Genomic DNA, 12,248 nt, shown 5'->3' on the forward strand with positions numbered 1-12,248 from the left:
ATCAACTAAAATTGTGCCGTTCTCTATCTTCCCTCTGCTGATAATGCAAATGTACCCATCCGAAGCAAACAGCTTTATGTGTAACACATCCTGAAACTGGAAAAAATGACAAGGAAGGAAAAAATATTCAATTAAATACTCTCCACCTTTCAGACCTGCCCTGGAAAAGATGGAAGCCGTGTCCCAGTCTGAACGTTGCCCAATATGTGGCCATTGTGGCAACTATTGCCAAACCTACTGAGCAGAGCTAATGAGAATGCTGTAGTAATAGGGGCAATATATGGTAAGCTGAGGCTCCAATACTTTGGCCACCTCAGGAGAAGAGAAGACTCCCTGGAAAAGACCCTGCTGGGAAAGATGGAGGGCACAAGGAGAAGGGGACGACAGAGGACGAGATGGTTGGACAGTGTTCTCGAAGCTACAAACATGAGTTTGACCAAACTGAGGGAGGCAGTGGAAGACAGGAGTGCCTGGCGTGCTCTGGTCCATGGGGTCACGAAGAGTCGGACACGACTAAATGACTAAACAACAACAATGGTAAGTCCTGTTAAAATAGTTGATCATTTACCTTCTGGTGATCTCCAGCCAACACCAATTTAATCTTAATCTCAGGGTCAAGGGTTCGAGCCTAGATGATCCTCCTGGTCCCTTCCAATTCTACAATTCTATGTTCTATGTGGCATTTCCTCCGCTGCCTTGCAGGGTATCTTTGGGAGAGGAAAAGGCTACACAAATCTGAAGTCCCAAAGATGGTAACTCCCACTTTTCAAAAGAACTTCAGGAGGGAAGTTGCCATTACAGGAACTGACATCGAGGCCTGCAAATATTTGGGAACTGTAGCAGCAGAACCAAAAGGTTAAGAACAGAACAAGTTCCACAGGCACACAGATTTCCAGCTTTGAAATGTGATGTGAGTCAATTGTACAAAACTCTAACTAGTGCAATTATATGGCTCTCCCCTGGTGGCATCATCCTCTCAGTCACCAGCTGAGGCTGCTCTCTTGAATTCACGCAAAGGATGAATTCACACAGAGCTGCAGAATGAGATGATGACTTTCAGGTATGAAGCAGGCCAGAGCTTTCAGACTGACATAATCCCCAACATACTCTTCCATCACAGAGGCAGTTTGAGTGATCTGTTGACACAAAGGCATGTGTGAATCAGACCTTCATCAACCAACAAACAGCAATATTTACCATGGGACACACAGTGCCATTATCCTGTAACCAAATGGCAGTGTGGCAAACCATCCTTCTAGTCACTCTGAACTTCCTGACTCAAGCACATAGCTTTCATTAAACCTCTTCCAACAGTAGGAATTTCTAGAAAGGGTGTTTTAAAAGCAGAGAGCACAAATGTTCTCCAAATTAAATGTGTTGTTATTCATTCTTTTATCCACGGCTTCCTTTAGCTATCATCTCCCAAGGCTTCCACTCCCATAAAAAACATTTAAGGTGCTGGCCTATCCCCTAGTTTCCTATTTGAAACATAAATGTGATGTCTCTGCTGCTAATTTATCCATCCAACGATGAAAAACCTCAAGTTCAGGGACCTGATTTGCTCTCCCAAGCATTTTTCCCCCTCCCCATCTTCCTAAGACCCATCCAATTTTGGTGACCTCTCCAAAAGTAAGTAAGTAAGTAAGTAGGTAGGTAGGTAAGTAATTAAGTAAAAGCCAGTCCTGAGGTGAGCAGAATACTAATGGAGAAATGAATTGCCCCCTCTCTCAAAAGGGTGTAAGAAAGTAGCAATTTCCATTCTGGCCTGAATTCATCAGTGCTGTTTCTGTTCCACTGCAGTTCATTTTCTGCCAAATACTATTTTATTTCATTTTTTCATTTTTCTTTATTAAATTTCTATACTGAAGGATCACGGGGTGGTTTTACAATATATAAAAACATAAAAAATGCATAACATACTAACAAACAAAAACAACAACACACACACCATGCTATTCATCTCACTGTCAGCTATTTAATGCTAAGTTACAACCATTTCATTGGGAAGGGAACAGCAAAACAATGTTTTAAAAAGCCGTTATGTGTCCTTTACAGACTTAGAAACCCCCAACAATGATGTGAATGAATTGCAAGTCATGGTCGCTCGACTGATTTCCATTTCTGACCACAGGCAAACATGTGAACTGCTGCAATTCCCATCCCTTTTCCATTTCTTCCGCATTCTCCAACATCCCTGCTCTCCAGTCATCAGATCAATCATTTAACGAGCGGGGTGGGAGATAAGTCCCCTCCTTTGCTGATCTGCACAAATCAGCTGAGCAGGAGGTTTGTGTGCCTGCATGTGTGTGTGCAAGCCTGTGAACATTTACATTTGCATGTGAGAGTGTGGCTACACCCACTGCTGGCATGTGGCTCCCAGAGAGTTGCCCAAGAATGAATTCAGACCTCGGGTGCCAAGAAAAGTTAGCCAGCCTTGCAGTGCAATCCTTCTAGTTCTCGGCTTCGTAACAGCTTGAATTACGGTAATCTTAACTCCATCATCAGCAACCAAATCTGGAAGCAGCTTTTCACAGGAGGCAAAGACCCCTCCAGAAAAAGTGTCCTTACTAATATCACTAAAGCATTTCATATTTAAATATGGCTAAGTATAGGCAAGGGACGTGGGTGGCACTGCGGGTTAAACCACAGAGCCTAGCACTTGCCGATCAGAAGGTCAGCAGTTCGAATCCCCGCGACGGGGTGAGCTCCCGTTGCTCGGTCCCTGCTCCTGCCAACCTAACAGTTCGAAAGCACCTCAAAGTGCAAGTAGATAAATAGGTACCACTCCAGCGGGAAGGTAAACAGTGTTTCCGTGCGCTGCTCTGGTTCGCCAGAAGCGGCTTAGTCATGCTGGCCACATGATCCGGAAGCTGTACGCCGGCTCCCTCGGCCAATAAAGCCCAGAGCTGACCACGACTGGACCTAATGGTCAGGGGTCCCTTTACCTTTACCTAGGTATAGGCAACCCCCAGAAGACAGCTGCTCAATCCATTACAAGAAGAAAAAGAAAGCAAAGAACACTGTTGTAATACCTGGATTAGCACAAATTTTTAAAAATGGCTAAATGTATCAGTTGTATTACACACTGTGCTACCAGGTTTGATTCCAATTCTGTTAATTCAGTTTACAAGGCCATCTGCTCACCCTGTATAACTTGACCGTCCCTGTCTGTCTTAACAGTGCCTACTAGGCTGGTGTTGTCCATAAATCTCAGGCAATTTCAGACGCCCATCTCCAAGCTCATTATGTACAGCCTACGTATTTTTTGAGTCCTAGATGCTTTTAACAAACAGAATTCTCTTATATTTGTGCTTATTGTGCCTTTCGTTCTATGAAATGCTAATGGCAGCTAACAGCAAAAACAAAGCAAATAATGTCAATCAAATAATGAAACTATTTACTGCAAAGATCACAAGAGCAGCAGCAATCAAATCTCAGCTGAAGAAGAAAAACAGCTGCGGAAATAAAACCATCTTTTGCTGCCCATTGGAAAATAAATAGTAGTCGAACCAGGACAGGCTTCCCTTGAAAGGCTGTCACAAATTCAGAATGCCTCAACTGAAAAGGCCCTCTCTGCTGCGACTACCTGCCGATGTCACACAGCTAACACTAGGTGTCTTTGTGGGAATGCAATTATTGATACACTCAGGCTGCTTAGATCTTTGAGGCTGCAATTCTCTACATTGTTTGCTGGTTCCATTGAACTAATCAGGCCCTACACTGGTATAGACATGTAAAGCATTGCACTGTGCAGGTCAAAGCCAGTACCTCGGATTGAATTCAGAGACAAATTGGCAATTGTCACGGCCACCCAGGTCTGGTCCCAGCTCACAAGAGACCTCACTCCGTTGCAGCTTATTTACAGGAAAAGTTTATTGAAGATTTCTGCTTCTCATACAGTTCAGCATTGTGGCCGTACGTCTGCCACGTTAGACCGCTGAAGTCCCCTCTGACTCCTCCCCTCTTCCGCACCAACTTAATAGCCTGGCTCTAGACCACCTCTTCCTCTCCTTTCTTTTCCGCAGGGTCTTCCTGCCCCCCTGGGTTCCCTCTCTCCGTGACTCGCCTGAGGCTGAATCCTCTGCCGCCTCTTCCCCCCTCTTTCTGGCTTTAGGGCCGGGCTCCTCCCCTGAGCTCTCTCCACTTCCGCGCGCCTCTACGTTTGAACTTGGCGCGCGTACGTTGCTGCTGACCTTTCTTTCGACCGCTACACCACCCCCTGCTCTGCTCTCCACCCTTTCCGGCTGAACACCCTGCTCCAACCCCCTCTCTCTGTTCTCTCCTAATCCTGCTCCCTCCGAGAGGCTGACGACTCCACCCCCTTTACTCCGTTCCGGCTGAGACGTCTCTTGCTTCCTCTGTCTTCCACTGGGCTCCTCTCCGCTTCTCCCTTCTCCTCCCCTTTGCTTGATTAAGGTAACCCCCTTTTGAGAATCCTCTGACTCGCTGCTCAGACTCGTGGATTCCCTCAGAATTCCGTCATCTTCTTCCTCATCCTTCTGCCCCTCCTCCCACTCGCTCTCCGTCTCCTCTGTCATCTCCTCCTCTCTCCCAGAAACCCTGACATCCATCCCCCCCTCGAAGCCCCCCCTTCCCCCCTCCCGCTCGCCGGGGACCGGTTGTGGAAACTGCGGCTCTTCGGGGGTAGGCTCAGGATACAGGTCGTCTACGTCAATGTTCTCTGCTGGCAGTTCTGTGTAAGTGTATTCGAAGTCGGGTTCTTCCCCCAAATGCTTCTCAGTCTCTGCTTCCATCGCTACTTCCTCCGGTGCTGCCCGCCAAGGACCTATCAGCCACCTCTTACGCCATTCCTCCTCTGGCTGCTCCTCCCACCAATAAGGGGTTTCCGTGTCCACCCCCGAGCACGATCCCCTGGGCGGGCTTGATTCTGGTGTTCTTTCCTCGGGGGAAGAGAAACCCCTGAACGTGCTATCTGACAATGTGGGTGTGAAAAGCCAGTCATCAAAGTACTCAGCTGGCATGGGTCTATGTGGGAAAAGTGCATGGAACTCTTCTTTCAAAAGGGGTTCGTCTAACTCGTAGCCTGGCACCCAACTATTAGCAGCGGCTGGTGTGCCCTCCCTGGCGAGAAAATATTCAACTCCCTCCTCCCCCCATCTCGAGTCCAGTATCTCTGTGACCTCGTTAAGAGGTTCTGGTCTTGGCGATTCCCCCCTCTCAGGCGCCCTCCTACGTGGCTCTGGGGGTGCTCCTGACTCTTGAAACCTGTGTGGGGTTTTGTAGGGAGTGAGCACCGACCTATGAAAGACCGGGTGCACCCTGGAACCTTCCGGAAGGGCTAGACGAAAAGCCACCGGATTGATCTTAGCCTCAACTTGATATGGCCCTAGCTGCCTGTGTCCTAACTTCTTCTTGGCCAATGACCTGGCCGGCATCGCGTGGGCTGCTAACCACACCCAGTCCCCAACCTGGATGTCCTCTCCCGCCCTCCTGTGCTTATCGGCCTGCACCTTATACGCCTGTTTTGCCAGCTCCAAATGTCTCCGCAGCTCCTCGTGCACCTCTTGCAACTCCGCTGCAAACTGGTCGGCATCTTGAGGCCCCCCCCCTCCTGGTGCCGCAAATCTCGGGAAGGTTCTGGGATGACGGCCATTGTTCGCGAAGAAAGGCGTCACCCCGGTGGAAGCGTGTTTCGTGTTGTTGTAGGCGAATTCAGCCATCGGCAGATAGTCCACCCACGCCGCAGGTCGCTGGTTGGCGTAGCACCGCAGGTACTGCTGCATGATCGCGTTGACCCTCTCCGCTTGACCGTTGGTTTGTGGATGCCTCGCCGATGTCAGGTTGATTTTGACGTGCAAGATGCCCAGAAGCTTTCGCCAGAAAGTGGAAACAAACTGGCGCCCCCTGTCGGACAAGACGGACTGCGGAAGTCCATGCACTCTGAAGACGTGATCGATGAAGAGCTTTGCGGTCTGTTCTGCCGTCGCCACCTTGGCACAAGGGATGAAGTGCGCCATCTTGGTGAACAAGTCCACCACCACTAACACCGCCGTCTTACCTCTGGAGCTGGGCAGGTCCGTAACAAAGTCCAACGCTACCCTCTCCCATGGTTGCTGCGGTGTCTCCAGCGGTTCTAGCAATCCCGCCTGCTTCTGGTGCACTGGTTTGGACCTCTGGCAGATATCACACCTGGCGACGTAGTCCGCCACCTCTCCTCTCATCTGGGGCCACCAAAAGTCTCTAGCCACCAACTCCATCGTCTTTTCTTTGCCGAAATGGCCTGCACTAGGGGCGTCATGCAACTGTTGCAGAACCTTGGCTCGAAGATCGTCGGTGGGCACGTAAAGGGCACCCTTACGAGTCAAAAGTCCATCTTGTAATTGAAACTCATCGTTGCGTCGCGACCCTCCGCGTAGCTCCTCCATCTTAGACTGTGCAAACTGATCCCTTTGCAACGCGCGTCGCACCGCGTCCAGGTCGACTGCGATGGTAGCGCACGTCCACGCCTGCGGTGCGAAAATGTGCTTTGCTGCGATTGGAGCTGCTTCCTCCAAGTATTGCGGCTTTCGGGACAGCGCGTCTGCAATAACATTGGAGTCTCCTGGGATGTATTCTATTTTGAAGTCGAAATCCGCAAAGAACTCCGCCCAGCGCATGTGTCGCTGGGTCTGCAACTTAGCCGTCCGCCAATACTCTAAGTTCTTGTGATCCGTGCGGACCTGCACCGTGTGCTTGGCTCCTATTAAGAAGTGTCGCCACGCTTTGAAAGCTGCATGAATGGCCAACAACTCCCTGTCCCATATGGTATAATTGCGCTCCGTCTTGCTGAGCTTCCGGGAGTAGAACGCACCCGGTCGCCAGTTGCCTTGTGAATCCTCTTGCAAAAGAACGGCCCCAACCGCTCTATCTGACGCATCGGTCTCTACCCGCATGGGTCTGCCGGGATTCACGTGGAGCAGCTGCTCTTCGGAGGCGAAAAGACCCTTAAGCGTCCGGAAGGACCGCTCCGCTTGTTCGGTCCAGACGAACTTCTTCTTCTTGGAACTGAGGGTGTCAGTGATCGCCGCCGTCGCGTTCGCAAAACCTTTAATAAACTTGCGGTAAAAATTGGCAAAGCCGATGAACCTCTGGACCTCTTTCCGATTTCGAGGGCTTTTCCAGTCCAACAGCGCTTGAACCTTAGCCCTGTCCATGGCCAGTCCCTCGTCGGACAACTTGTAGCCAAGGAAATCAACCTCTCTGACATCAAACTGGCACTTTTCCAACTTGGCGTACAACCTGTGTTCCTTCAGCCTCTGCAGGACCTCCCTCACGTCCTTATCGTGATCCTCCGGCGATTCCGAGAAAATCAGGATATCGTCGAGAAAGCAGACACACTTTTTGTAGAGGAGACCTGCTAGCACGTGGTGCATAAATGCTTGAAAAACGTGGCTGCCATTTTGGAGGCCGAAAGGCATGACTCTGTATTCGTATGTGCCCAGAGGGGTGAACATGGCGGTCTTCCACTCATCTCCTTTCCGGATGCGGATGAGATTGTAAGCTCCACGTAGGTCCAGCTTGGTGAAAATCTTGCCCCTCCTGACGGTCGCTAAAAGGTCGTCAATCTTGGGCATGGGGAAAGCTTTGGGCTTAGTCAAGCTGTTGATGAACCTGTAATCCACTATAAGCCTTTTTTGGGGCGTGTCCTTCTTCTTCACAAAGAAAACAGGGCTGCTTCCCGCTGCTTTAGATTCCTGGATGAAACCGCGCTTGAGGTTATGGTCTATGAACTCCCGAAGCTCTTGCATTTCGTCCTCCGACATGGAGTACAGCTTGGCAGCAGGCAATTGCGCCCCTGGCACTAAATCAATCGCGCAGTCGTAAGGTCTATGAGGCGGCAACTTGTCAGCTTCCTTCTCACAGAAAACCTCCAAGAATTCCTGGTACTTGTGAGGCACTGTTTGCACCATACCCAGATGCAATGGCTGCTCAGCTTCTCCTCCCTGATCGGTCTGAAAGCAATGCTGAGCACAATACGATGAACAAAAGTTGATCTGCCTCTGGTACCACGCAACCGCGGGACTGTGCCTCTCCAGCCAACTCATGCCTAACACGATGGGTGTGTCCGATAAGTGGGTGACATTGAAACTAATAAGCTCTCGATGGTTGCCAATCTGCATCATCATGGGAGGGGTTTGCTGCACCACTTGCCCCCCCAGCAACTTCCTGCCGTCCACCGTGACCACGTTCAGAGGCGTCGTTGCAGGCAGGAGCGCCATGTTGTGCTGCTTAACGAACTGCAGTCCCATGAAGTCGGCGTTGCTTCCCGAATCGATCGTTATTGGAACCTCGAGGAGTCTCCCATCAGGCAACTGGAGTGTTGCTGTGAGCAGAACTGCCGGTTTGGGAGGCAAAGGGTCCACGCTCTGCAGTGATGCTGGGGGCTTGTCTACAGATCCGCCTGGCTGAGCCCCAGTAGCTCTGCTTCCAGCCAGGCACTGTCGTTTCCCTGAAGCTGCTCCCCTGGTTGCACCTCTGCTGTTACAGTTGCCAGCGCTGCAGTGTGCTTCTGGAGCCTCTGGGGGCACTCTTTCGCCATATGGTGCGCACTGTCACAGATGTAACACTTCCTGGTTCCTCTAGGAGGCTTCGCTTTGGCTGCACCAGGGACAGGGCTCTGGGATGGCTTCTGAGCCCTAGCACCACCAATCTCCATTGGCTCCTCTCTGTCCTTCCCCATTGGCGAGGGGTGCGCACGGCTGAAGTCCCTGTGCACAAAAGGGAGAGTCCTTGCTTGCGCACGCGCTTGGGGCCCGTCCTCCTCATGCCACGGACGCCCCTCACGTCGAATTCCAAGAGCTAAAGCCCGTTGCACCACGTCTTCTAGGGTCTGGGGTCTGTCCCCCCTAGCGATTTCATCCTTGATGGGGGGGCTCAATCCCTCCCAAAAAAGATCTCTGACCGGTTTACTGTCCTTTGGCCAATCTAAGGCGGTGAGCAATGCAAAAAATTTAGAGTGGTATTGGCGCACAGTCGCTTTCCCCTGCCTCAGCCCGTGCATTTGACGGCGCGCAATGTCCACATCCACAGAGGATTGAAAACAAGAATCCATCGCTTTGATGAACGCAGTTGAATCGCGACGGGCCGGTCCATCTTCGCGCCACAAATTGCGTAGCCAAGCCCTGGCCTCCCCATGCAGGTGCGAAACAATGAACCCCACTCTCTCCTCCTCATCTTTAAAATCGTGACGGAGTAAGTGCAGTGCATATACAACGTCCGCTCTGAAATTGGGATAGTCTTGCAAGTTGCCATTAAAATGCGGAACTAGGGCACCCCCCCTCCGTCCAAGCGCAATGCCCTCCGCTCTGGATCCTGGGGCCCCCGCCTTGTCCGCGCGCTCCCACCTTGCCTGCAAATCCTGGCACGTCTTCTCCAAGTCGTCATTCTTCTTCTGCGAAGCAATGACTGCCGATGTGAGAGCGGTAACCTGATTCCGCAATGCAACCAGCTGCTCCTCAGCGCTCATGGCTGCTCCCGTTCGTGAGCTTCGCAAAAAAAAATTTTTGCTTTGAGAGAGGGGACTTACTGTCACGGCCACCCAGGTCTGGTCCCAGCTCACAAGAGACCTCACTCCGTTGCAGCTTATTTACAGGAAAAGTTTATTGAAGATTTCTGCTTCTCATACAGTTCAGCATTGTGGCCGTACGTCTGCCACGTTAGACCGCTGAAGTCCCCTCTGACTCCTCCCCTCTTCCGCACCAACTTAATAGCCTGGCTCTAGACCACCTCTTCCTCTCCTTTCTTTTCCGCAGGGTCTTCCTGCCCCCCTGGGTTCCCTCTCTCCGTGACTCGCCTGAGGCTGAATCCTCTGCCGCCTCTTCCCCCCTCTTTCTGGCTTTAGGGCCGGGCTCCTCCCCTGAGCTCTCTCCACTTCCGCGCGCCTCTACGTTTGAACTTGGCGCGCGTACGTTGCTGCTGACCTTTCTTTCGACCGCTACACCACCCCCTGCTCTGCTCTCCACCCTTTCCGGCTGAACACCCTGCTCCAACCCCCTCTCTCTGTTCTCTCCTAATCCTGCTCCCTCCGAGAGGCTGACGACTCCACCCCCTTTACTCCGTTCCGGCTGAGACGTCTCTTGCTTCCTCTGTCTTCCACTGGGCTCCTCTCCGCTTCTCCCTTCTCCTCCCCTTTGCTTGATTAAGGTAACCCCCTTTTGAGAATCCTCTGACTCGCTGCTCAGACTCGTGGATTCCCTCAGAATTCCGTCATCTTCTTCCTCATCCTTCTGCCCCTCCTCCCACTCGCTCTCCGTCTCCTCTGTCATCTCCTCCTCTCTCCCAGAAACCCTGACAGCAATCAATGTGGATAATAAAGTATCAGAGTAATCACAGTGTGATTGCTCCTCTGAGAATTCTGGCAGTCATGGTTTGGACCGATGGAAGTTTCTAAACCATCTTCAGCATCAGCTCCCTGCAGAGTGCATTATATCCATCTAGTCTGCAATGAGCAAGGTTGGCTCCTGGAGAACAACCCCCCACCCCAGGCTGCTAGCCTGTTATGTTAGAGAGGATAAATATACCACCATACAATACATGTCTTACACTTATTTCCAGACAGTCAAAAAAAAAACCACCACAAACTAGCCAATACTCCTCTGTATTTTTCCAACTATATAGTAAAATATGGTCAAATCTTTCAAAAAAAACCAGGCACAATTCAAAAACTTAAAGAATTTAAAGGACAAAAATAAAACTATTTTGGCAACCATTTATGGTTGCTTTGACCTACAGGTAACATTTGTCTATAAAGTATAAGTTATATCTCTATATCTCTATAGATGATATAGATATAGATGATTAGATAGAGATAGAGATAGAGATAGAGATAGAGATAGAGATAGAGATAGAGATAGAGATAGAGATAGAGATAGAGATAGAGATAGAGATAGAGATATAAAAGGGATGCGCGCGGCGCTGTGGTCTAAACCACTGAGCTTAGGTCTTGCCAATCAGAAGGTTGGCGGTTCAAATCCCCACGATGGGGTGAGCTCCCATTGCTTGGTCCCTGCTCCTGCCCACCTAGCAGTTCGAAAGCATGTCAAAGTGCAAGTAGATAAATAGGTACCGCTCTGGTGGGAAGGTAAATGGTGTTTCTGTGAGCTGCTATGGTTTGCCAGAAGCAGCTTAGTCATGCTGGCCACATGACCCAGAAGCTGTACGCCGGTTCCCTTGGCCAATAAAGCAAGATGAGCACCGCAACCCCAGAGTCGGCCACAACTGGACCTAATGGTCCCTTTATCTTTTATATAGATATATATATTTCCTCTATGCTGCCACAAATTCTGTTCTTGTTTTTAAAAATCAAGACCGCTACCCAAGTCTGAAATGCAGCCACTTGTATTTGCAGACAGTCTCCTTCTCAAAGAAACTTGTTCTCCAACATGCCATTTAAATCATCCACCTGGTTGTGAGAAGAGAAGCACGAGTCTGACAAAGTACTCATTAGGCGTACCCTTTTGCAAATGTCTGAAGAGCATGATCTGATCTATAATAGTATTTTCATCATGTTGATGGTCTTTTTCTTCCTTTGGAATGTAGGCTTTCTCAAAAACCACCCTAAGAACACCAAAAGAGCCTAATGGATCAGGCCGATGTCAAATCCTCTTTTAAAGCCATCTAAGTTGGTGGCCATCACTGCCTTCTCGGGGAGCAAGTTCTGTAGTTTAACTATGCACTGCGTGAAGAGGTACTTTCTTTTTTTTATGTCCCAAATCTTCCAAAATCAAGCTTCATTAGATGAAAATCTACAGAGATTTCAACATGACGAACAGGAAAGATATGCCACTCTCTTACAGCTTCATTGCACGTTCTACAAACGTTCTACAAAGGAGAGTCAGTGTGGTGTAGTGGTTAAGAGCAGTAGTCTCGTAATCTGGGGAACCAGGTTTGCTCCTCCACATGCAGCTGCTGGGTGACCTTGGGCCAGTCACACTTCTCTGAAGTCTCTCAGCCCCACTCACCTCACAGAGTGTTTGTTGTGGGGGAGGAAGGGAAAGGAGAATGTTAGCCGCTTTGAGACTCCTTAAAGGGAGTGAAAGGCGGGATATCAAATCCAAACTCTTCTTCTTCTTCTTCTTCTTCTACATCAGATCTAGAATTCTTCACCAAGACTGGGCAGGAGAATCAAGCACCAAGAAAATTCACAGGTTTTTAAAGAAATTAATATTACTTATTCTTTTCAGTATGGGGGAAAATATGTGGTTTATCACATAAACCATAAAGCTTCACTATCTCTAAGGAGGCATATA

At 49.7% G+C, this 12,248-nt stretch overlaps 1 long non-coding RNA gene across 1 annotated transcript in view; it reads left to right on the plus strand.

The window, feature by feature from the left end:
* Positions 1-355: 355 nt before the first annotated feature.
* LOC309353902 overlaps positions 356-12,248 on the plus strand; it is a 124,502-nt gene continuing 112,609 nt past the window's right edge. Inside the window, exon 1 of the long non-coding RNA XR_014162131.1 lies at positions 356-541. This is a non-coding gene — a long non-coding RNA (uncharacterized lncRNA). The remainder of the gene's footprint in view (positions 542-12,248) is intronic.

Source organism: Podarcis melisellensis, assembly GCF_964234715.1.
Source record: "Podarcis melisellensis genome assembly, chromosome: 12".
Lineage (NCBI taxonomy): Eukaryota > Metazoa > Chordata > Lepidosauria > Squamata > Lacertidae > Podarcis > Podarcis melisellensis.